We start from the raw sequence: 25,266 nt of genomic DNA, 5'->3' as shown, positions 1-25,266 counted from the left end.
CTGGCTCTCACAGGGCCTCACATTTATTCCTCTAGCATAACCTTATCCATTTTACTCTGTTATATGCATTCAAGTCCGTCTCCTCCACTGCACTGTGAGCTCCTTGAGGTCAAGGACAACATCTCTGTCTTGTCTGGAATGCCCAGCTCTCCACATGGTGTCACTGTGAGACACATGGGAAGCTTTAGTGGGGGCTTTCAGAAAGGTCCCCATTCTGACCCCCCAGAATGGCCTGTCAAGTGTGTATACTCTTCTCCTTACACAGTTCCATTTATTTAGGTCCTCTGAAATGTCTTTTAACAATGATTTTTAATACTGTGCAAATTTGCACCTCTTTTGTTAAATTACTCTTCAAGACAAAGTTTAGGCTATTGATTCGAGATCTTTCTCTTTTTATAATAGATTCCCTCTAAGCATCGCTCTAGTGTATCCCACAAATTTGGGTATGTTGTGTTTTCATTTTCACTTATCCCAAAGTGCTTTCTAATTTCCCTTGTGGTTTCTTCTTTAATCCATTAGTTATTTAGGAGTGTGTTGTTTAATTTCACAAACTTAGTATTCAAAATTAAACTAACATTTTTTTGGTCTCCCTCCTCTCCCTTGCCTTCTCATCCTATATTCCTTAATGTTTTGATATGCATCTCTATTCATTTCCCAAGACAGAAACCCTAGAGTCATCCCATATTATTCCCTTTTCTCTTATGGGTATAACCAATAAATAAATTATCTAGTCTTATTGCTTCTCCATCCTCTCAAAAAATCTTGGCACACATCCTATTCTCTGTCTTCCTTCTGTACCGGTGTTATTCTAGAGACTAGGTCCTTTCACTCTCTCTCTCCCAGATTATTACGATTTTCACTTCTTAGTCTCTAGTCCCCAACACCTTGCATTCACCCTCCACATTGCCCACAGAATATCCTCACATTCAAATTTGAGCATATCATTTTCCTGCTCAAAATTCCATTAGCAGTAGAATAATCCCTCTATTCCTTTGCATGACATACCGCCTTCAAGGCATGGCCACTGCCTCCCAAACCAGCTCCATCTCTAGCTCCATGATGGTTCCCTTTATACCATCATGCCTTACTCCATCGTCTCAGAACATGCTAAGTTACTGAACATGTTTTCTGTCTTTCATGCTTCCATGACCTTGAATGATATTACCTGTCTCACAGAGCTCCTCCCAAACTTGGCATTCTTCCAATTGCATCTTTCAGACCTCAGTTCAAAGTCTGCCTCCTCTGGAAAGCGTTCCCTGTTCCCCCAGACAAACGTAGGTGCTTCTTCTGTGCTCATGATATACCATATCTACATCTCTAGTAAGACCGTTATTTTACCGTATTGTGCTCATTGGGATGCTTGTGTTCCAGCTAGAAAATAGTTTCTTCAAGGTAGAGCACATGTTTTGTCTCTGTATTTCCAGTGCTAGAGGAGAGCTTGGCCCAAAACAGGTATTCCATGACCGAATCTCCCGCTCTTCTGTACCTTACCACGTACTATATAACAGCATTACATTTCTCTCACTACCAGTGACTTAAGAATATTTGTTACTGAACTTACCTATTTCATCCCAAGTACTTTAAGACAAAATTAACAAAACAAAAGAACAGAGACCTAAAACCTATTTTGGCACTGTCACTGAATAATGTTCTTCACACCATAAAACCCTCTTGGTCTAATTCTGAGTCCATAAATTAGCAGATATCTCCTATTCACTTCTTGTGATGGTTAATTTTATGTGTCAACGTGGCTGGACCACTGTGCCGAGATTAATAGTGAAATCAGTGGAGTGCGAGTAAAGCAGTTGTACTCCATAAGGTGGATGGGCCTAATTCAATCAGCTGAAGGCCTTAACAGAACAAAAACTGACCTCCGCTGAACAAGGAATGTTGCCAGCAGATGACCTTTGGCCTTGAACTGCAACACTGACTCTTCCGTGGGTCTCCAGCCCACTGGCCTACACTGGAAAATGTTGTACTTTTTTAAAAATTGTATTTATTTATTTGCCAGAGAGAGAGAGTGAGCGCACGCACAAGCAGGGGGAGCGGCAGGCAGAGGCAGAGGCTCCCCACCAAGCAAGGAACCTGATGCAGGGCTTGATCCAGGACTCTGGGATCATGACCTGAGCCGAAGGCAAATGCTCAACCACCAACTGAGCCACCCAGGCGTCCCGCAGATTTTGGACTTATTAGCCTTCAAAATCAAATGAACTGGGGGCGCCTGGGTGGCACAGCGGTTAAGCGTCTGCCTTCGGCTCAGGGCGTGATCCCGGCGTTATGGGATTGAGCCCCATATCAGGCTCCTCCGCTAGGAGCCTGCTTCTTCCTCTCCCAGTCCCTTGTGTTCCCTCTCTCACTGATTGTCGCTATCTGTGTTAAATAAATAAATAAAATCTTTAAAAAAAAATCAAATGAACTGATTCCTTAAAATGAATAAATCTCTCTGCCTCTCTCTCTCTCTCCACACACACACACACACACACACACATTCACCTTATTGGCTCCATTTTTCTGGAGAACGCTGACTATACCTAAGAATCTTTTCCATTAGCATAAGCATTATCTTTTTTATGCTGCTAAAGGATGACCGATTATTTTAAAGGAAGAATTCAGTAAATAGGCCCATTGGCTTTTCTACCAGCAGAGCAATTTATTCTATTCTTGCTGGCAAGATGGCAGGTGTGGGATATCTGGTGATGAATAATGATGGTGATAATGACAATGAGAGCAGCTAACATTTACTGAATGCTTCCTCTTTGACGGGCATTGTGCTAAGCGTTTTACATGTTATCTGTGAAATAGGTGCATTTGAGAGTGTCACTGCACAGTGATGACTTTGGAAAAATTACCCTCATCTGGGAAGAGGTGCCTCATCACAGGTCACACTCCCCTTGGGGAGGGACAACCTCCTTCCAATAATAGGGAAATGCAGGAGACCCCAGCTCCCTCACTAGAGTTCAAGATAAGTCTGAAGGGCCACCCAGCTTCAAACCATCCTGTAAGATTGGCTGAAGGCTTGAAGACTGTATGCAGCCCAGCTTCTCCCTCTCCCTTCCCCCCTGAGCCCCCACCACAGTATGAATCTCAGAAGCACTCCCTATTATACGTTCCCCATGCTCAGCTCCGTCTCAGAATCTGCTTCTCAAGAGTCCACAGAAAATCCTTTGCCCAAGACCTGACAGATAGCAAGTATTCAAAAGATGGGATTGTTATCGTTATCTGCCTTAAAAGGTCGGTACTGTTGTTATCCCCTTTTTACAGATGAAGAAACTGAACATAAGAGAGTTTAAGTAACTTACTTATATGGTAAAATTCAAGAGAGATTGCGAGTCCAGATAGGACTGGGTCCAAATCTGTGCTCATCCTTATTGGGCTCTCCTGTCTTCTTTCACGTTGTCATTCTGGAGACTCCACATGCAGTGTCTGGAGGAAGGTACGTGGCAAGTGGAGACTGGGTTGTCGAAGCAAAGTTCAGGGCCAGCCTGGGTTGGGAGTGAATTACAAGCTTGTGCCAACTACGTCCAAGATGTGAAACGACAAATGGGAAACTGGAAGGCGACAGGAAAACAGTTAGGAAAACCAGAGGGAGAAAACCAGGGCTGTCCCAGGAGGAAGATTTCATAGCACCAGAGGCAAATGAAAAGATGCAGATGAGAAGGTTTAGGAAATAGTTCCTCCAAGGACTTGGAACCCATCTTTATGGAACACCTGAAAAAGTCAAATATCCCTGACACCCACTGCAAAAAACAAACAAACAAAAAAACCCCACAGATGAACCAGAAGCAAATTCAATTCCCCACATAATATTTAATGGGCATCTACCTACGTGATCAATCCCTATCTTCAAGGAGCTTACAGTCCAGGGTCCTGGGAGTGGAGGTGGGAGCGGGCAGGACACAGGCACACACTAAGCAGCTAAATTTACACAATGCAGCTGAATGAGGAGTCAATAGAAAGACTGAGCTGGCACAGATGTGTTTAATTCTGCCTGAGAGAACCCTGGAAGGCTTTACGGAGGAGGTGACATTTTGTTTTTGTTTTTGTTTTTTTTAGGGAGAAAGAGAGAGTCGGGGGGGAGGGGCAGAAGCAGAGGGAGAAAGAGAATCCCAATGCAGGCTCCACGCCCAGCATGGAGCCCAATGTGGGGTTGATCTCACAACCCTGAGCTGTAATCAAGAGTCAGAAGCTCAACCGATTAAGCCACCCAGGTGCCTGTAGGAGGCGACATTTGAACAGGGTTTTTTAGGATAACGGAGCTCTCTGCAGTCAAGGAGAATATGAAAAGACTAGTCTATTTTCTAAGGGGAGAAAGGACACACACTATTTGCTTTTCTCCGGGGTGTGGAGAGCACTCCGAGGAAGAACCACTGCATTGTCTTGTAATAGATCAGAGGCACTTGGTGGTTTCTGTATTTCAACAACTAGGAGAAAATGCTCCTGGAGAATCCTTGTGAATTCGAGCACTTCATCCTTGGAAAGCCTTGTCATGGGGCAAAAGTAATGGTCCTACAACTAAAACATGTCCTAAAACTCTAGCAGGAGCCACGTGTGCATGGGAAGGCAGCCTAGGCTCCCTGGAGCTCCACAGAGGAAACAGATGTTCTGCTCTTTTCTCAGACTGTTGACCATTCCCAGGAGATCGCTTGATTATTTCTAAGCCATGTTCCCCCAAAGACTTAGTGGGGAGCCCCATCTGTAAGACCTGGTAGAGCGCTTATGTCTAGACCGCAGGAATTCTACCCTCAGGCTCTGGCCCGGAGGCATTTGAAACCACACAGAGAAGGTGGCTTCATGCTGACAGCACGGTTACCAATCAGGTGCTTTGAAGCCGGAAGATCCCATGGAACTGCCTCAGAAGGAAGAGTTGGCCAGTTCCCATTACTGCCGATCAGAGGGCAGCTTTGCACTCGGGAAACACTAGCTGCCAGGATGAAGGCATGGCTTTTAGCCCTTACAGTCTTGTTACTTGTACAGTCTTGTTACTTGTAATGTGTGTGGATGTGACACCCCAATGCACCTTAGGAAGTCCTGCCACCACAAGGTGGAGATGCACCTGCTCCTCATCCTTGGGAGGGAAGCTTTAAGGAATTAAAAGGAAGCAGAAATGATACTTTCAGCACATCTCTGTTAATAACTAGCTCTGATTAGGTGGTTCTGAGTAAGTCCTTCAATTACTGAACTTCGGTGTGGACAGTGGGCACCACCGGACCCTCATGCTTTTTCTACAGGAGTGTGGATGTCAGCGGGTGGGCACAGTGAATGCCTTCCCCATCATTCCGGCCGGGGCCCTCTGAGACCCAGGGATTGGGGCCATTTGGGTCCCTTCTGCCTGGAATTCTGGGGTACAGGTTGAACAGCCAGACAGCTTCACCTGTCACTCTGAGGCTTCATCATCAGACATGTTAAACCCTGGATATGACCCTCGGGTGACAGAAATCTCCTTCCCGTCTTTGAGTCTTTCTCTGACTTGCAGCAGTCCTGCCCATTAGAATCATCTGGAGAGCTTTTTTAAAATACCTATGTCAAGGACCACACCCCAGGACACACTCCAGATTAATTGGTCTGGAGTGCAGGCTGGGAAATCCTCTATTTTTTTAAAAGCTCCCCAGATGAGTCTAATAGGCAGCTATGGTGAGAAGCATTGCCCTGAAATCTTATACCGTTGCTTAAAACATAATTTTTTTATTCAGTGTTAAGCCAGAATATAACACCACCAATAAAAAAGTAGTACTGGGGCGCCTGGGTTGCTCAGTCTGTTGAGCGTCCAATTCTAAATTTCAGTTCAGGTCATGATCTCATCAGAGTCATGAGGTTGAGCCCCAGGTCAGGCTTCATGCTCAGGAGGGAGTCAACTTGAGATTCATTCTCTTTCTCTCTCTCTCTCTCTAAATAAATAAATCTTAAAAAAAAAAAAAAGTAGTACTGATAATAATTGCTTAAAGTGTACTGGCGGGATGCCTGGGTGGCTCAGTCGGTTACACATCTGCCTTCAGCTCAGGTCATAATCCCAGGGTCCTGGGATCGAGACCTGCATCAGGCTCCCTGCTTAGCGAGGAGCCTGCTGCTCCCCCTGCTTCTGCTCTCTTTCTCTCTGACAAATCAATACATAAAAATCTTTTTTAAAAATGAAGTATAATGGCTAGCACTGATAGTTTATCATCCTGAAAATGGCCTTAGGCTCGGTGAGGAAAAGTTGCCAACCCGGAGTAAGCAGGTCATACGCCGCAGAGCTTGCCTACACCCGGGCTTTCTAATTATGTGAGCTCAGCCCCTTTCCGTGCTTCTCCCTGACTCCTAAATTACCAAGCCTGTTTTCAGTTATCAGACTGTTTGAGGCCCGGGAGACATTTACAGCTGGACCTCCCCCACCAGACTGAATTGAAACAGTGAGGTAATTATCTGAGTAATTCAGGCAATGGAGTTTATTTTTCCTGAATTACCTGGATAACGACCTCAAGCCTAATAAGATGGAAAGAAGCCAGAGTCACATTCTGATGGTTTTATTGCCCCCTCAACAACGCGTTCTTATTTAAAAGGTCCGATGTAAAGAATTCAGCTGTTGAAGCTTGCGTCTTCCTCATCTGCCAAGGATGCGCCATTAATCATCTGGCGAAGACGCAGCTTTTCAGTGTTCAGGGATCCTGTGGCCGTTGACTGCTCCGCCCGGCTGAGGAACGCAGCTGTCTGGGATTCCTGGCGTGTTCTCTGTGTCTCTGGGAGTCATCACCTCAGCTAATGAGGTGACAAAGAGGAAGGCTTCTGGGTGTTGAATTCTCATTTCTGCTTATCATTTCTTCCTTAAACTACAGAACCAAACACGCGGAGGTAATTCCTGTTTTCCCCGGGCTGGCCCCGGGCCAGATCTGTAACATGAAGCGCTGTATCCGTGTGGCAAGGCCTCGTTTTTCACAGCAAGGCTCATGGCCTGAACCTGGAGAAGCTGTTCCAGCTAGAGGGACAGGAAATCCCTTGCTTCTGCTGTTGTCTCTGTCTTCCTCACGGAAATGGCCAAACGTCTCAGAGGCAGAGGTGTCCGTCATACTTCCCAAGGAGAGTTCTTCCTCCCAGGCACTTGGTCATCCCTCTGGAGCCTTGGTTCATCAGTCATTCCTATCTTTCATCTCTCCTCAAGCTTTGCTCTCTACTGTCTCCTTCCCTTCTGCAGATAGGGTTCAGTCTTCTCCAGCCCTGGCAAGTAGGAAGCAAGGTAGCAAATGAGATTGGGTGGGACCAGGCCAGAGCCAGTGGTGGATGGAGTGACACTATTAGGAGATGGGAAGAAAAAAGTAGAAGCCAGAAAATGGAGCCACGTCAGAGACACTCAGACCAACACAACAATATGGGAACCAAGAAAAACATGAAGCACTGGGAAAACATGGGTTTGGAATTGAATCCTGGCTCCTTCACTTTCTAGCTATATGATAACTTTAAAACAGTGATGTCATTAAGATCCACCTCCTGAGGTGTAATGAGATTGAAATGATTTACTGCATATAAAATTGCTTAAAGAAATTTTGTACTACATAATTGTTACTATGACTATGGCAAAAAAAGGAAAGCCTGGCCAGCAATGTTAAATGCTTCTCTGGAATCAGGGTGAAAGAGGTAGTAAGGGTCTGTCTTCTAGTCCTGTCCTTCAAACTCTTGAAACTTCTCTCCATGAGAAGAAAAGTATTTTACATAGTGTTCAAGAACACATATTTATTCATAAAAATATTGTTAAATACACACTCAACCAAGTAAATTTTAAAGATCTGGCAAGTACAGAGGAGCTCCAAAGGGCTACGGAAGAGGAAAGATTTTTAAGGTAGAGAGGTAGGGGAAAAAAGGAAATTATTAGCAAAGAATCCATTGAAAATTCATGCCCATCCCGAACTTCAGAATATTTGGAATATTCTAAATAGCTTATTTGGGAAGACGGTCTTTGCAGATATAATTTAGGCAAAGATCAAGGTGAGAGCCTGCTGGGTTATGGTGGCCCTAATCCAATGAGTGTGTTCTTATTGTGGAAGGAGCTGAGATGCCCTTGAACAGATGACTGGATTAAGAAGATGTGCTCCATATACACAATGGAATATTACTCAGCCATCAGAAAGAATGATTACACAACATTTGCAGCAACATGGACGGGACTAGAGGAGATTATGCTAAGTGAAATAAGTCAAGCAGAGAAACACAATTATCATACGGTTTCACTCATTTATGGAACATAAGAAATAGGAAGATCGGTAGGAAGGAAGGGAAGAATGAAGGGGGAGTAAACAGAAGGGGGAATGAACCATGAGAGACTGTGGACTCTGGGAAACAAACTGAGGGCTTCAGGGGGGGTGGGGATAGGCTAGTGATGGGTATTAAGGAGGCACATATTGCATGGTGCACTGGGTGTTATACACAAATAATGAATCATGGAACATTACATCAAAAACAAAGGATATACTCTATGGTGACTAACATAACATAAAAAATTATTATTAAAAAAAAAGAATAGGACACACAGAGAAGCTGATGTGAGGATGGAAGCAGAGATTGAAGGTGTGCTCCTATAAGCTAAGGAATACCAGCAGCCTCTACAAGCTGGGAGAATCTAGGAAGGATCTCCTGTAGGCTTTCTGAGAAAGCCTGGCCCTGAGCACCTTGATTTCAGACATCTAGTCTCCAGAACTCTGGAAGAACACATTTCTCTCATTCTGAGCCACCCGGTATGTGGTAATTTGTTACAGCAGCCAGAGGAAACCCACACATGTGCTTGTAGGGATCTGAATCCAGAGCTTCACAAAATATCCTTACCGTGTGTGATGCATTTTGACATTTTCTATCAATGCTGGTCGTGACTCACTAAAATTAATGTCATGACCACTGATGGGTTGTCATCCACAGTTGGGAAAAAAAAACTGTTCTATTTTGTCTCTCATTGAGGATGAATGTTTAGTGAGAAAGGATATTTGGACTTGGTGATTAAGAGTCAATTCTGGATCCTCATTAAATAAACACAATTGAAAAGTTGGTGGGGGGTGGTAGGAATAGTCAATGCTGACTACCAAGGAAATAATTCAAGGAGGAGCTGCTGGCTAGAATAGAGATTTGATCATTACAACAAAGACCCAAAGTAACAGTGGCTTAAACAATATACTCCTGTTGTTAAAGAATAATTTTTTTTTATGTAAAAGGTAAAATCTCAACTCTCACACCTATATAAACTGAATATATGTCAAAGATTTTCACTCATTAACTGATGAAGGATCCAGTAAGATATTGCTACCGGTTCAATGGAGAGTTCAAAATATCACACTTACATAGGTCAATCAGGAATGCAGAAATGAATTTATAAATATATGTAAAATTGGCTTTTTCCATGGGGCAGGAGTGGGGAGCAAGGATGAGGGGAATCGACTCTCCCCCGAGAGAGACAGAATTTGTTTGCATGTGGAAGAGAAACAATCATTTGCACCACGATCCATTATCTGTAAATTAACAGAGCTATAACATAGTTCAAAGATAATGAATGGTAAGAGGTGACCACTGGATAAGCTCCTCAGGACACCCATGAATTTTTTATTGCTCATTTCAAATTATTTCAGTTTTTCCTGGCACTCTCTTATATGAGAATGTGAGTGTAAGTATTCTAGAACCACTGCTGGGGGACTAGCTGCTTCTATCTTATTTATTCCTCCTCCATCCCTAGAGTGGCCAAGATGGCTCACCAATGCCACAGCCACATTCCTTTCAACAAGAAGCAGGGAAAGGGAAAACTAATACCCTTTCCTTTAAGGGTATAACCTAGAAGTTGTTCACATCACTTCTGATCATATTCTTTTAGTCCAGAACTTAGTCGTATGTTCATTCCTTGCCCAAGGGAGGCTGGCACATGTAGGCTTTATTCCCTGTGGCCATGTGCCTACAATTTAAGCGCTCTCTTCCTGAAGAACACAGAGAGAACAGATATTAGAGGATAATTAGTAATCTTAACAAAAGGACCTAAACCAGAACCATGAGTTTAAGGATTACTAAATAATAATGAAGAAGTGAAAACAGAACATCTTGGTTACTCTTCTGAGAATTGGCAAGAAAAGGAAGAAGCAGACTAGGAACAGGAAGGGAAAGTCAGACAAAAGGGAAAAAGGACTGGTTTTTCCTGGTCTTGGACTCCAAAGCTCACAGTGCAAACGCCATCCCCTCTATGTAGCCTTTCCTAATCCCCAGAGCTAAAAATCTCATTATCTCTTAAGCTCCCAGATCCCTTGATGTATGCCATTTGCCTCATCGCTGACTATTTCTGTATATGTCTTATCTCTCCTGTAAGCTCTAAGTACCTCATTTATCTTTTCAACCCCCACAGCTTCTTCTACCCTACTTTGCCCACAGCTGACTACGTTCTCATTTATCACCTTCCTCCCTATTGGGCTCTCTTCAGTATGAAGCAAAAGAAGAGTCTAGTATTTCCCTTGCCTTTCAACAGCACACAGAGTTAACAGTGGTCTTTGAAGAGTACTCTTTCCATCTTTCACTCAGGATGACTGTGAGAAATGACTGTTCTCAGACCTCAGTGTTATAAGCAGGAGTTGCTCAGGAGTGAAGTGTTGCTAATATGAAGAAGGAATGGGTGCTCTTTCTTGCTTCTCCTGATACATGTTTCTGGTGGTTAATGATTTGTTGTGTAGTTTTTCAGATACTAGAATTGATACATATGTACAGGGTCCTTTTGGGGTAAAACTGGTTATGATTTGAAAAAAAAAGTGAGACTTCAGATTCCGAGTTTGATAATCATGGCTGCAAATCAGATTTCATTTTGATATAAAGTAACACATAAGATTTAATCAAAGAGTAAAATGCCTATTCTACTCAGGACAGTCTGGTATATTAGAAAGTCAGAGGAACTTAAGCGGTGCATGGGTGCTACAGTCAGTTGAGCATCCAACTCATGATTTCAGCTCAGGTTATGATCAGGGTCCTGAGATTGAGCCCCATGTTGGGCTCTGTACCCAGTGCGGAATTTGCTTGGTATTCTCTCTTTCTCTCCCTCTGCCCCTTCCCTCTCCCCTGCTTGCGCTCTCTATCTCTCTAAAATACATAAATAAAATCATTTAAAAAAGAAAGAGGAATTTTGAATACACAGTAAAGATACAAATCCTGCTCGTGCTACTTACTAGCACATGTGACCTTGGGCAAGTCACTTAACTTCTCTGGATGTCTCCCTTCTCATCCATGAAATGGCGATAATCAACCCACCTTGCAGGGCTATCGTGACATATAAGGCTATTATATATACGGTGTCATAAATTCAATGGCATTTATTATTATTTTAACATCAAACTGAGAGTATTTGGATTTTTTGACTGCATTCATCCTTTTTAATCAAGTGCATGGTATTGCTGTGTAGATACAGCTACAGTCTGCAGAAGATACGTCATGTTTATGTCTGTTATAGGCTACATTGACAAATGCCTCTGCTCAGTCCATCCATCATTTCGGGCAAATTATCAGAAGTACTAGAATGATTTGTATAACGTAACTAACAGTTCATCTTCCTGTGGAGTGGGTAAGTGGGGATGGGCTTATGGTAGTAACTATACAGCTTTTAAAATCTACCTTTGTTTCTTACTTACTTTGGATGGAGGATCTTTTTAGACTCCTTAAAACTTTAAGTAAGCCTCAGAGCCTCCATTTAAAGTGAACAATTGAGTTGTATAGAAACTCTTTCCTTTTTCCACACATAATTATAGGGCAGATATTTCCGAATGTATATAAGCGGTGGTATTTTAATAATTTTGTTGAGCCTTAGGGTGTGGTATCAAACACTGCCCGTTCCTTCCCGTCAGGGGTAGGAAAATGGGGCAGGCAGAGAGGAATGACTTACTTGGCCTTCCTCTTCTTCAATAAGGCATTGACCCTTGTCAAAGAGAACACATATACATACGCACACAAACAAGGACTCCCATTTACCTTATTTTCAGATTTAAATTATAGTATCCGGTCATTCATCTTTGTCACGATCCGCCAAACAGTTTTGCGAGAACATGTTTCATAAACAAGCTCTCCTTTCAGCATCAGCCAGGAAGGTTAAGGTTTAGATCCTGTGTGATAGAAAACCTTTTTGTAATTCTCCCCCAAACATCTGTTCAGTCGTTCATCATTAACATCTGTCACCCATTTCTAGGCTCAACCCAGACAAAGCTATGTTTTTCTAACACACTCCATTCCAAATTGTTACCAAGTGATTCCTACTCAGACTAATCTTACAACAGGGATTGAGAAGATGTTTTATTGGATCAAATTCGTCCTCTGCTAATGCAGCATCTACCCTGAAGCCTTGGCAAAAACCCAGTGGCTCAGAGGAAGGGAAATTCCTCGTTACATGCTAACACTTCCCTGCCTCAAATTGGTAGTTACACTGAAACTTTTAATTCTCTTTAACCCTTTAGGGTTAGTAGACATTATCCTATACATCCTCTACATTTGTGGATCAAACTTTGGCCCATCAGGCCCATCCTATACCGTATTCAAGCCCCAGCGGGGTTGCTTTGCAAACTAACTGAATAAGAACATGAGAAATGTTTTCTAATACTTGACCTAATTATTTGCATAAAAAGGCAAGAAATGTTGGCTCATTTGGAAAGATAGCAGAGTGGTTAAAAGCATGCAAAGACCTGATCTGAGATCTTAGAAATGTTACCTCTAAGTCAGTTACTTTGGTCACTTTTGTTAATGACTCTGAGCCCTCACCTACTTAATAGGGAAATAGGTACCTCATTATCATATGGGCTAAAAGAGACATTGTATGTAAGGTGCTTGACACAGTGCCTAGCACATAGCAAGCAACTCAGTGGTAACTCTTGCTATCATCACCATCACCATTGTCATCATCACCATCATCATCACCATCACCATCCTCCTCCTCATCATCATCATCACCATCATCCTCACCATCATCATCACCATCACCATCCTCCTCCTCATCATCATCACCATCATCCTCACCATCATCATCACCATCACCATCATCATCCTCACCATCATCCTCACCATCATCATCATCCTCACCATCATCATCACCATCACCATCATCATCCTCACCATCACTATCACCATCATCATCACCATCACCATCATCATCCTCACCATCATCATCACTATCATCACCATCAAAGAAGTAGAAAAAGACCAGAATGGCTTTACCTTGCTCTTTTACTCCCAGAATGTCCTTTTCCTTTCTGCTTAACCAGCATTTACTAAATGCCTCTTATGGGCTCAAACATGTGCCAAATATTAACATGATGAGATAAATTCTTTCTCCTCAAGAAGCTCTCTCCTTAGTAGAGGAGGTAGATAGACCAATGCCCTACTTCAAATGCAGTCGTGGTAAGTGCTATATAGTTACAAGTAAAGCTCCCCACAGATTATTTGAAGATGTTTTAACACCAAACCTCTGTTTTTCTTATTAGAAGACTTTAATTGGGGCTCATCTTACACAGCAAGTTAGGAATTTAAACCCTAGGGCAGACCTTTCATTTCAGTGGGAACCTAATGGTTATAATTTAGGTCAATGTTTATAATGTCAATAGTGCAGTGAGACGGAGGAGAAGGGTTTCACCTCTGTTTCCATGCATGTTAAAAAAAAAAGAGAGATAATAATGAAGAAGACCCCCAAAACTGAACCAGATGGAGAAACTGAATTATTCTTTTTTATCTCCTTCATCAAGTATAGTGTAAAAAAGATGTGAGCAAGATGCCATGACTCATTAAAGCCAATTTGATATAAGGTTGCTAAATATTAATACCAATCTCTACCAACCAGTATGTGTCTATCTACATATTATTTTTTCTTTAAGTCCTGTGGACTCCATTTTCCATTGAATATAGTCGTAAGGAAAGAGTCTCTGTGGAAATTCCATCCTGGCCATAGTTATAGGCCCCTTTCCCACATTATCTGGGGAAAGGGCAAATGGAGCTGAGTACCTTCCGGGTCTGTATCCTTCTGCTGTTGTTCTTCCATGGGTCCCTTCCCTGGGGGCCTAACTCTTGTGTGGGAGATAAGTGTGTCACACTGAAGACATGACATATGTGCTGGGACTAACAGACGGAATCTGAGTTCCTCAGAAGAGAGGGATGGGGAAGATGAAGACTTTCTAGGCAGAGGGAACTGCTTGGGAGAAGAGGGCTGCGGGCTCTTGATAGTTGGTCTGGAGGGGGAGATGTGGAATAGGAGTGGGGAGTGGGGAAGAGGAGTGGGGAGTGGCCAGGAGCAGGTCCCCAAACAGAGCACACATTCCTAGGAACAGGTGATATCCAGTCCCCAAACAGAGACAAATTCCTAGGAACAGGTGAGATCTCAGGCCCATTCTAGAGACCCCTCGAATGTGTACACTGAGGCCCACACAGGCCACATAATGCCCTGTGTCTTCATGAAGTTTCGCAGTGTACACATTGCTCCCTCAGGCTTTATCAGCCAGTGATCTATTTCTATCCTCCTTTAACAGATTAAAACATTGAAATTTACCAGCTGTGTATCTTTGGGTATTTTACTGAACTTCTCTGAACCTTTATATCCTTATGTCTAAATGGAAAAAACAGCATCCACATCTCCGAGTGCCCACGAGCATTTATGTACGTTGTCCGGTGCTAACAGGCACTCACCCATGCTCATTCCTTTGTGTCCTAGGCTTATCCACTAGGAAGCAATAAGGAATCAAACCCAGGTATCCTGACCAGTAGGTCACGTGTGCTCTGCGGCATCCTTCTACTTCCAGGTACAGCCTGCAAACAAAGTGCGTCTGCTAAGTCCCAGATGAACCGCCACCGTGTTTACAGAGTGAAGCTCGGAGGTATGTGTCCCTCACCCTTCAGCCCCCACCTACTTAACAAACCCTGACCCTGCCAGCACATTCCTGTGTTGATCCCCACCCAGCCCTGCTCCCCCGCCTATGGGGACTGAGAGGAGAACCAAGCTAATTCCAGCAAGTCAGGAAAAAAATATCACCTCAAGGGAGGCCTCAGCCATGAAGTCAAATGGGAGGGGAAACTAATGACAAGTGACACTAACAAGACTGGATTTTTAAAGATCTGTTTACTTGTCTTTAAAAAAAAATTACAAAGGCAAATCAGATAACCAAAGAATGCATGGTCTGTGAGGGAGAAAAAGTAGGAAATGAGTTAGAAAAGGAAGGGGCTGACTAAACACCACTTGGGAAATAGAGACGTTTCTAAATCAACCGGCCCTAAGGACTTGCTGCTGAGACGCTTGCCGCCACGTGGACTCCCTTCCCCGAGAGTCAACCTGAGACTGGAATCTTGTTCTCGAAGTTGGTGACATCTTTAAAACTTGATTTATTGTTCCCCTCAAAGCCTTCTTGTGCTGCAGTCGCAGACACTTGGTTTCAGGGTCTGGAGGCCGCACTGCTCCCAGGTAGGAGGTGATGCCGAGGCCGGGCAGGTAGGAGGGAAGCGGTTGAGCGCCCGCGCCCAGGCCGCGCAGGCCCGGCTTTCTAGCCCAGCTCGCCCCAGAGCCTGGCGAGCCAGCTGCCCCAGGCACAGTGTCGTTAGCCTGGTGCATAACGACTCAGGCTCTGTAATGTGATACACCTGCTCCGTCTGCACACGGAATTCAGTTTTAACGTCTGCAGATCACACTAGTTTTCTGATCGCCACCCTCTGTGACATCCCACGCCACCCAGAATGCAACCCACACTCACTAGGGGCTGCGAGGCCCTGCACGGTGGCTACGAGCCACCTGGCCCTACTCGCTGTGCGTCACTCTTCCCCACCACGACGGTGTCACGGCTGTGTTCGCCTTCTGACAGCCTGCACGTGACTCCCTCCTCCTTCCTGCTCACAGTCTGTGCTCACGCTCTGCCCTCTGCCCTCTGCCCGGCTGCCTTCGCCTCACTCTGCCTCGCTGGTGCCCACTCCTTCAACCCTCAGCGTTATTGTCTCTAAGAGAGGCCTTCCCTGTCTCACCATCCTAAGTAGGTCCACCCCTAGGATGCACTCACAATAGCCCAGTCTTTCCCTTAGCGGTACTTGCTAAAATGCGTGCGTGGAGTTATTTGTTCAATGTCTGTCGCCCCCTCTATGATGGACGGAGGCATAGACTACATCTATTTTATGTGTATTGGATACCGAGAACCTCACAATAGCTCCTGGCTCAGTGCAGGGTGTGACAAATGTTCAGAAAGTGAATGAATGGCTGGTTTGAACAGAACTTGCCGCTGATCAACTCCTACAGCTGGTGGCTTCTGACCAAAATCAGCCCAGGACAGAATATCAAATTTTTAAAAGTGGCTGTAACTGAATTGAATTAGACAAAATGGTAGTTTGGCAGACTGTCTTCTCCTTCTAGCCAAAGAACTGTGATAAAGGGAGGTCACCAGGGGGCACAGTCAGTTAAGCTCTGACTCTTGGTTTCTGCTCAGGTCCTGATCTCAGGGTCATGAGATCAAGCCCCGCCATCTGACTGGTACTCAACATGGAGTCTGCTTAAAAGTCTCTCTCCCTCTCTCTCTGACTCTCCTCTCTCTCTCTCTCTCAAATAAATAAATAAATAAACAAATAAATAAATAAATCTAAAAGAAAGGGGGGGAGGTCACTGGGCTGCAAAGTTATAAAGAACTTTGAGGGGCGCCTGGGTGGCTCAGTCATTAAGCATCTGCCTTAGGCTCAGGTCAAGATCCTGGGGTCCTGGAGCAAGCCCCAAATCAGGCTCCCTGCTCAGCAGGAAGCCTGCTTCTCCCCGTTTGTGTTTCCAATCTCTCTCTCTGTCAAATAAATAAATAAAATCTTTAAAAAAGAAAAGAAAAGAATGTTGAGAAAAACAAGGCCCATTTTTCAAAACCAGAAAGCCACTAATCAGGAGTTTTCTGGGAGAGCTGGTCACTCATGTTTCTAGTCATACAGTCATTCGTGTAAATGCTAAAATGTCAAAATTTGAAGTTGTTATTTGAAAGAGAAGCAGCTGCAGCTCCCGAGAAACCCACAGCTCCTTGCTCACATGGGGCAGTAGTTTCCAGTGTGACCCTGGGAGGCCCAGCTGTTCCCATAACTAAAGGCAACTTCCAAGTCATTCCTTTGGTTTTGCACTGATTATAAAATATTATTATAAAGGCATAGCATGTCAAGTCATGGTCATTTATGAAAACCAGGAGACTGCCAGGGAAAAGTAGATAAAGAGAGAAACTCATGACTCATGTCTGTCTCCCTCTACTGAACCAGGACTGGGTTCACGGCCAGACACTGGAAGTCACTCTGTGTACCGGAACAATGCTGGGCACGGTTAGATCATCTGCTCAGATCTACTGGTGCTCAGACCCTGTGGGGACATTCTCTACAACCTCCAGAACTCCCCTTGCTTTCCTCCCAACCTCTGTTTTATTTAGATGTAGCCTGTCCTCTGACTTACAACAGTATCTCCCAGCTACAGTCTTCCCTCCTTTCAGACAAGGTATTTGTACTCAATTTTCTACTTCCTGAGAACTGTAGTTCAGGCTATCTCATTCCTATCTTTGGCTGACTTGGATAAGAGTCTTCATTCAAGCCTCAGCCACTTCAGGTCCACTTGCCTCCCCTCAGCCCAAGCGCCTCTACGAAATTTGAAAGAGTGGGTCCATATATACAATGAAATATTACTCAGCCATCAGAAAGAACGATTACCCAACATTTGCAGCAACATGGATGGGACTGGAGGAGATTATGTTAAGTGAAATAGGTCAAGCAGAGAAACACAATTATCATATGGTTTCACTCATTTGTGGAACATAAGAAATAGGAAGATCGGTAGGAGAAGGAAGGGAAGAATGAAGGGGGAGTAAACAGAAGGGGGAATGAACCATGAGAGACTATGGACTCTGGGAAACAAACTGAGGGCTTCAGAGGGGAGGGGGTTAGGGGATTGGGATAGGCCGGTGATGGGTATTAAGGAGGGCACGTATTGCATGGAGCACTGGGTGTTATACGCAAACAATGAATCATGGAACACTACATCAAAAACTAATGATGTACTGTATGTTGACTAACATATCATAATAAAAAACTTAAAAAAAAAAAAAAAAAGAAAGAGTGAATCCCAGAGAAATGGGACATGTCAGTTAGCTGCCACCAGCTGACAGGTAACAGGCATGGTGTCCTAGGCCCGGCTATTAAACTCTCTCCAGATATGAATGACAGAGGAGGAGAGATTGGTGCACACAGTGCCACTACCTATGTTTTTTCTAGAAAGACAGTAAAAATACAAGCCCCAAATACAGTAGCATCAAGGCACAGATTGGTGCTTACTTTTTCTGACCTGAATGAATTCCAAACTGCTTCTCTCAACCACTTTATGCTTTCAGACCTGAGTTAGAAATTTCTTCCCTTCTTCCTAATGATAAAAGATATATTTAATAGTTATTAAAAGCTTGGACTTTGGATATTCTGGGTCCACCTCTGAGTAGTGTGGGATAGCTATATAACCCCTGCAAGCCTCGGTTTCCTTTTACCAAGATACAGAAGATGAGAGTGCAGACAAAGCTTGCCCACCAGGATGTCAGGGACCTCACCTGCCCCAAATGAACGATATTTCCAAAGATTAGCTATCTTATCTTCAAAACAGCTTTTCTACTACCATGTGATCCAGTTCCAGCATCTTCTAGATACATTTCCTCTTCTTTCCTCCCTCTTCCTTTCTCACTCTCTCCTTTCTGATGGATTAGGAGATGAGATGTCTAATGTTAATTTGCACAACAGCAGTTAAAAAGTGTAAAAGAGGGGTGCATGGGCAGTGGCTCAGTCTATTAAGCGTCTGCCTTCGGCTCCGGTCACGATCTCAGGGTCCTGGGATCCAGCCGCGAGTTGGGCTCCCTGCTCAGCAGGGAGCCTGCTTCTGCCTCTGCCTCTCCCCCAACCCCTCTGCTTGTGCGTACGCGTGCTGTCTCTCAAATAAATAAATCAAATCTTTTTTTTTAAAGGGTAAAAGATGTGCTGTCCCCCAAAATATAATCAAACAAGAATCACGCCATCTCCTGTCTTGCAAGCTGTGTGTCTCGAGGTAACTGCAGTCAGCCGTCTCTGCTGCGTGGGTGAGCCTCTGTGGGGCGCCCGCCAGTCATTTACAACCCCGGTAGATGGACTACCGCCCCGCCGAGCTCTACTGCTACGATTCTTAATGGAGAATCTTTTGGAACACGTTTACAACAATTAAAGTGCTTACCTCCAGCCCCCTGGGTAAGTGATCTATTGATTCTACCCCCCTCACGCCCGCCCTCGGAGTGAGGGTTAAGAGATAAAGCGCGTAAACCACTAGCGCTGGGTGACCTGGTGCCGGCAGGTAAACAGTAGTTTACAATGTGCTGAAGTGGGGCTGCTTGAACTGGTAGCATTTACTGCTGAAGGTCTTTCCTACTAGCGTCAGAGAAGAGTAAATCTGGCTTAAGTAACACAGATCAGGAAGAGCAAAGAGGTTTCAACGTGCCTTCTAGCTATGTTTGGCAGATGATGGCTCCTGCGTACCCTTAAGGTTGAGAGGTCTTCTGAAGCTCCTATTGGCCCAGCGGGAGCTCTGTGACCCATTTGCACTACCTGCCGCGGGCCTGGGTTGAGGGAGTGACGACATGTCTGCTGTGCATTTGCTGTCCTTGATGTTGTCACAAACACGTAGGACTGAGGGGCGTCTGGGTGGCTCAGTCGGTTAAGCGTCTGCCTTCAGCTCAGGTCATGATCCTAGGGTCCTGGAATCGAGTCCCGCCTCGGGCTCCCTGCTCAGCAGAGGTCTGCTTCTCCCTGTCCCTCTGTGTTCTCTCTCTCTCTTCCCTCTCCTGCCCCTACCCTTCCCTCTACCCCTACCCTTCTCTCTGCCCCTCCCCCATCTCCTCCCCCTCCCCCTGCTTATGTGTGCGTACTTGCTCTCAAATAATAAATAAAATCTTAAACAAACAAACACACAGGACTGAAAGTCAGACTGGCTTCTAGTCCTGCTCCACCTAGACACAGAAAGTCCAGTAAATCACCTAGCTCTAGGCTCGTTTCCTCGTCTTCCACAGTCCCATCTTGCACTATGTATCCTAGTGATCATAAAATACCCATAGCTCTCCCCACGTATTAGTCTGTTTTCTATCTCCTTGGCTCAATTAGGGTTGCTTTGTTTTGTTTATTATTCACATAGAACTTTGTGAGTGAAAGTATCTTGTAATATATATATGTAATATATACTAGACACACCATTATATATAGCTTTGTGATAGAGATTGGTAGATCATTTTGTGCATCTATCTAGACAGAAGGGTGGTTACCTGCACTAAGCTCGGTGCACGGCGCCGTACTTGGCACATTCTAAGTGTACAGTAAGTGTTTATTGAATAAATTAATGATTGAGAAAACTCAAAATGTAGCAGTGGTATTAGGTCATTTATACTTTTTCTGTAAGGATCATTATTTTTTTGTTGTGGATGTAAGAACACCTAACGTGACATTTACCCTCTTAACACATTGCGGTATTGTTAACAGTAGGCATGGTGCTGTAAAGCAGATCTCTAGACCATTTTCGTCTTGTGTTATCGAAACGTTGTACCTGTGGGGCAGCCCACTCCCCATTTCCCCCTAACCCCAGCCCCTGGCAACCACAATTCTACTCTCTGCTTCTAGGAGTTTAACTATTTTAGATAACCCATGTACGTATTTGTCCTTCTGTGACTGGCTTGTTTCACTTGGTATGATGTCCTCAAGGTTCATCCATGTTGTCACATATGGCAAGATGTCCTTATTTCCCCACACAGTATGTATATACCGCATTTACTTTATCCATCCATCCATTAAAGGACACTTACATTGTGTCTATACCTTGGCTGTTGTGAATCGTGCTTCGATGAACATGGCCATGCAGGTAATCTCTTTGAGATCCTGATTTTGATGCTTTTGGATAAGTACCCAGAAGTGGGATTGCTGGATCCCATGGCAGTTCTAATCGTACTTTTTGGGGGACCTCCATACTGTCTTCCATAGTGGTACACATCTTCCACCTCCCCAACAGTGTGCAGGGGGAACCTGTATTTTTAATAAGCAAAATATGTGCATATCTATCACTTTGTTAACCTTCAGGAGAACAGGATGTCAAAAGTAACAAGGGTTCATGAAGATGTTCATAATCTCAAGCCAGTTTCCTCCTACAGATTGATCCTAAGGAGGAACAGGAGGAAACAAGCGCTCTCCAGCTGTCCCAGGGGCACATGGCTTCCCCCGCAGCCATTGAGGGGGTGGATTTCTCTGGTCCAGCTGTTCACAGAGGCCGACAGCAGGGATAGCTTCAAGCCTAGCATCGGGCTGGCTAAGTGATACTATCGGCACTGTGGAATGCTGGACAACTATCTAAAAGTAATAACTACAGAAACTTCACTGCCCGTACAGTTTGTCGAAGCATGGAAACCATTGAAGATGTAATGTGAAGTAAAAAGGAGCAGAAGTGAAAGTAGTGTTAGAGTGGTGGGATTTAGATAATTTCTTATTTTTATTTTCAAAGACTTTAGTGTTTTGGATCCTTGCTCACCAGAGGGTGGCGCACCTGAGCACAGGCCGTATTAGCCAGTCTCACCCTGGAGCTTATAAGAAATGCCGAATTTGGGGCCTTACCCCGGATTTACTGAATCAGCATTTTTTAAAGATTTATTTATTTGTTTTAGAGAAAGAGAGAGCACGTGCTCGAGCAGGAGGAGGGGCAGAGGGAGAGGGAGAATCTCAAGCAGATGCCAAACTGAGCACAGAGCCTGACTCAGGGCTCGATCCCACCACCCTGAGATCACAACGTGAGCCAAAACCGAGAGCCAGGCGCTCAAGCAGCAACTCAGACACCCCCAGAGTTTGCATTTAACAAGATCCCCAAATGATTTATATGCACATTATGGTTTATATTATCCTTTTAAGAAAAAAAAAAGATACTGTTGAGTGAGATTCCTCACTTTGGTCTTCGAACAATCCTGAGTTGTTAGCATAGGGGTGGCTATCCCCATTCTACAGATGAAGAGGCAAGGCTAGATAGAGCTAAGTGCCCAGGGCCACACACCATTTCCTGTCTGGATCAGCTCCAAGCCTGTCTCCTGATTCTGGAGCTGAATTCACGCCAGCCACAGACTGCCTGGCCCTGCATTTATGGGCCAGACCTTCCTACCTATGGCCTGAGATGGACCCCCCACTGTCCTCTGCCTTAGGCTCAACAGCACAGCCCGCAGACCACAGGGGCCCTATTTCAGGAAGAAGAAGAAGACTGGCTGAGTTTCCTGTGGACATTTCTCACTCTGCCATAAGACCCTGATGGAAATCTGCTGACCCCCAACCCAGGAGGGTGAGCTTGGTGTTTGTGAGCTACCATGGGATTGTGGGGACAGGTGTGAGCAGGGGAGAGGGTCACCATATGGCATCAGTTGGAAGCCACCCCAGCTCTCATGGAGTCCAACCCTACCCAACTTTGGCAGGAGGACATGCCCAGAGAGGGCAAGCAACTTGACCCAAGCAGCAGAGCTAGTTGGAATCAGAGCGAGGAGGAGAGGCTTCCCAGAATCTGGCACTCAGGGTGGTGTAGCTGGGCACATCCACAAAGGCACTGGCTGGGGAGGAGCAGTCTTGCTGGTGGGAAAGGAGCAGGTGCATCCAGAGTGCTCCCCAAAGAACAGGTCTGCAGCAGCCTCTCCCAGTGTTGTGCTGCTGTGTTAGCCACACACCTGCTCGGATCAGAAGTTCCTCCTGCCCCCCTGAGGTCTGCGCCCCCCTCCAGCCTCTCCCAGTGTTGTGCTGCTGTGTTAGCCACACACCTGCTCGGATCAGAAGTTCCTCCTGCCCCCCTGAGGTCTGCGCCCCCCTCCAGCTGTTGTGCATCTATGGGGCTTCCCCCTCTTTAACCACTGACAAAACCGAGTCATAGTCATTCAAAGGGTAATTAAAGAAATCAAATGAATATTTTAGGAAAGGGCTGCTAAAATGCACAGGATTACTGGCTAGCCACGGCATGCCACGCGCTGTGCTGCTCACACGCACTCTTCTCAAAGCAGAATTTGAAGACGAGCTGCTTCAGGAGAGAAACACACGTCCGATTAAAAATATCTTTAAAAAATTCAACTGTTTTGAATGAGTTTCCAAAAGAACTTCCATACAACACGGAAATAGAAGATCATGAAAACACATGATTATTTAGAGATAAATGGACAGATGGAACCGTAATTAATGTTGCCTGAGCTCAGATGGCTCCTGTATGGTCTTCTGCAGAAACTGCATGACAGGGCAAGGTTCTGTGGCATCGTATTTCATCAGGAGCTCACAGCAGTATCTCATTAGACAAAGAGAGATGACAGACAATGGGGGATCGCTTTGCATTGCAGCCCTATTCTGTACTAATACCTCGTGCCTTCTTAAATGGCAGACGAGTAAATTCATACTCGAGTGAAGTAACACCAAAACACTGAGTCAGTTCAGGGTTTTAAAAAAACTGTCAAAAATCGTTTGGCTTCATAGGCAGATCCAGCCACAAAACCTAGATTGTACTGATGTAGGATATATTTTAGCATTTTGCGGGTAAAAAATAACATACCCTTAACTGTGAATAAGGTGTCTACATGCAAAATATGTATATTATTACCATTGGCTACTTGAAAGTAATTTCTAAAGTATCAAGAATGAGCTAAATTCTTTTCGATAAAAAAAAACATTGGACAAGTGGCCACTTTTAGCATTCTAAATATTCTCTCTCTTGTTCAATGTTGTCCAGCAACACTGACTTTTATTTTCTTGAAATTCCCACCTTGAATATTATATTACACATCTCTTTCTTTTCTTCTCATATGACTCACATACTAGAGTGAGAACAAGGACTTTTTTTCTTTAAAGGCTGTGCTACCAGTACCAAGGATAGTCCCTGGCACATAATTCGTGCTTAGTGAATAATTATTGAATAATGAATCATCTTACCTTTGTTCTCCTGTATCTTTTAAATGTCCTATGCATCATTTTTGTAATAAGAAATCAAAGTAATGAATTATGCTAGAAGTAATGGAATCCAAACATGACCAATGCGGATCATCATAGGATGAGTTCTGAAGTTGCTTCCTCCTGTCTTGGACTCCCCCCGACCCTCCCCAAGTTACAGTGCTCTGGTTATTACCCTGAATGCTTTTCTCTGGTTCTTCTATCTCGTGAGACTGCATGCTGCTGAGTTTTAGCTGCCCTCCTTAGCACTGACTGGGATTTGCTTCAGGCAAAAATCTACAAAAAATGCAAAACACACATGACATTTCATTCTTCCATTCCATTCTTGTCCTCTATCTGCCTACTTTTGGTTCCTCTCTAGTGCCTTCAAGTCATTGGTTTCTATTTTTTATTTTTCTATAGTTCCTAGTTGTTATTTGTGGAGGGTTGTCTTACGGGAGCAATTCCACCATTATCAGAAGTAGAAGCTCAGATTGCCACGTTTTAGAAAGTGCTCTACAGGCGTGTGGAGAATGGAGGTGACTGCGGGTAGGGAGAACAGTCAGGGTGCTCTGGGAGAATACCCAGTAACAGGTCATGAGGGTGCACAGCAGCAGCAAGTAGATGACAAGGAAAGCTCATGGGTGAGAGGTCCAGACTGAGGTTCCGACTCTTCAGGAAGATAGCCAGCGATGGGTTCTGGACAAAAATGTCAAGAGTATCTGGGTATCAGTGTAGATTGTGGTGAGAGGTGATGTGATGGTCTTGAATGGTGTTTTCCCAGGAGAGCGTGGGAAGGGACGTGGGCCAGGAGTGGACCCTAGGGGAGACACAGACTGTGATAGGGCAGCAAGGTGGCTAAGAAGAACCAGAGAGAGAATCGGGAACATGGCGGTGGTCGTGTCAAAGGAGTGTCATTAATAACATCAAGTGCATCAAATGAGCGCGATAAGCTGGGGTCCAAAAAGTCGCCTTCTGTCTGGGCAATCGGAAAGTCATGCTGACCTGGTGGGAACAGCTTTAGTGGCAGGTGGAGAAGCCAGATCAGACAAGCTTAAGAAGCGAATGGAACATGAGGAGGTGCCGACTGCTCCATGTCTGTAGATGCACCTCCCTTGTCTTCCCCTGTTCTTTCCCCACACATCAACTTCAGAATCAGGCATCATGTAATTTCTGAAATGTGTGATTACTTTAAGCCATTTTCCGTCCCCATATTTACATGAATATCCTTGGAAACATGTGCCATCTGGTTATGCTTTCAAAAGCATTTAGAAGCAAACAATTGGCAAATAGATTATAATGTGGCAGACACTATCAATAGTGTCCACAAATAACTTTCTCCTCAAAAGGTTTTACGCT

At 44.5% G+C, this 25,266-nt stretch overlaps 1 long non-coding RNA gene across 1 annotated transcript; it reads right to left on the bottom strand.

The window, feature by feature from the left end:
• Positions 1 to 511: 511 nt before the first annotated feature.
• On the bottom strand, positions 512 to 12,727 carry LOC130544605 (uncharacterized). The gene is made up of 2 exons (XR_008961021.1): positions 11,941 to 12,727; positions 512 to 7,188 (listed from the first exon to the last, which is right to left on the bottom strand). It is a non-coding gene; the product is annotated as an uncharacterized LOC130544605 (long non-coding RNA).
• Positions 12,728 to 25,266: the final 12,539 nt, after the last annotated feature.

This window comes from Ursus arctos, unplaced genomic scaffold (genome assembly GCF_023065955.2).
Source record: "Ursus arctos isolate Adak ecotype North America unplaced genomic scaffold, UrsArc2.0 scaffold_22, whole genome shotgun sequence".
Lineage (NCBI taxonomy): Eukaryota > Metazoa > Chordata > Mammalia > Carnivora > Ursidae > Ursus > Ursus arctos.
This window is presented reverse-complemented; position numbering and strand designations above follow the sequence as displayed.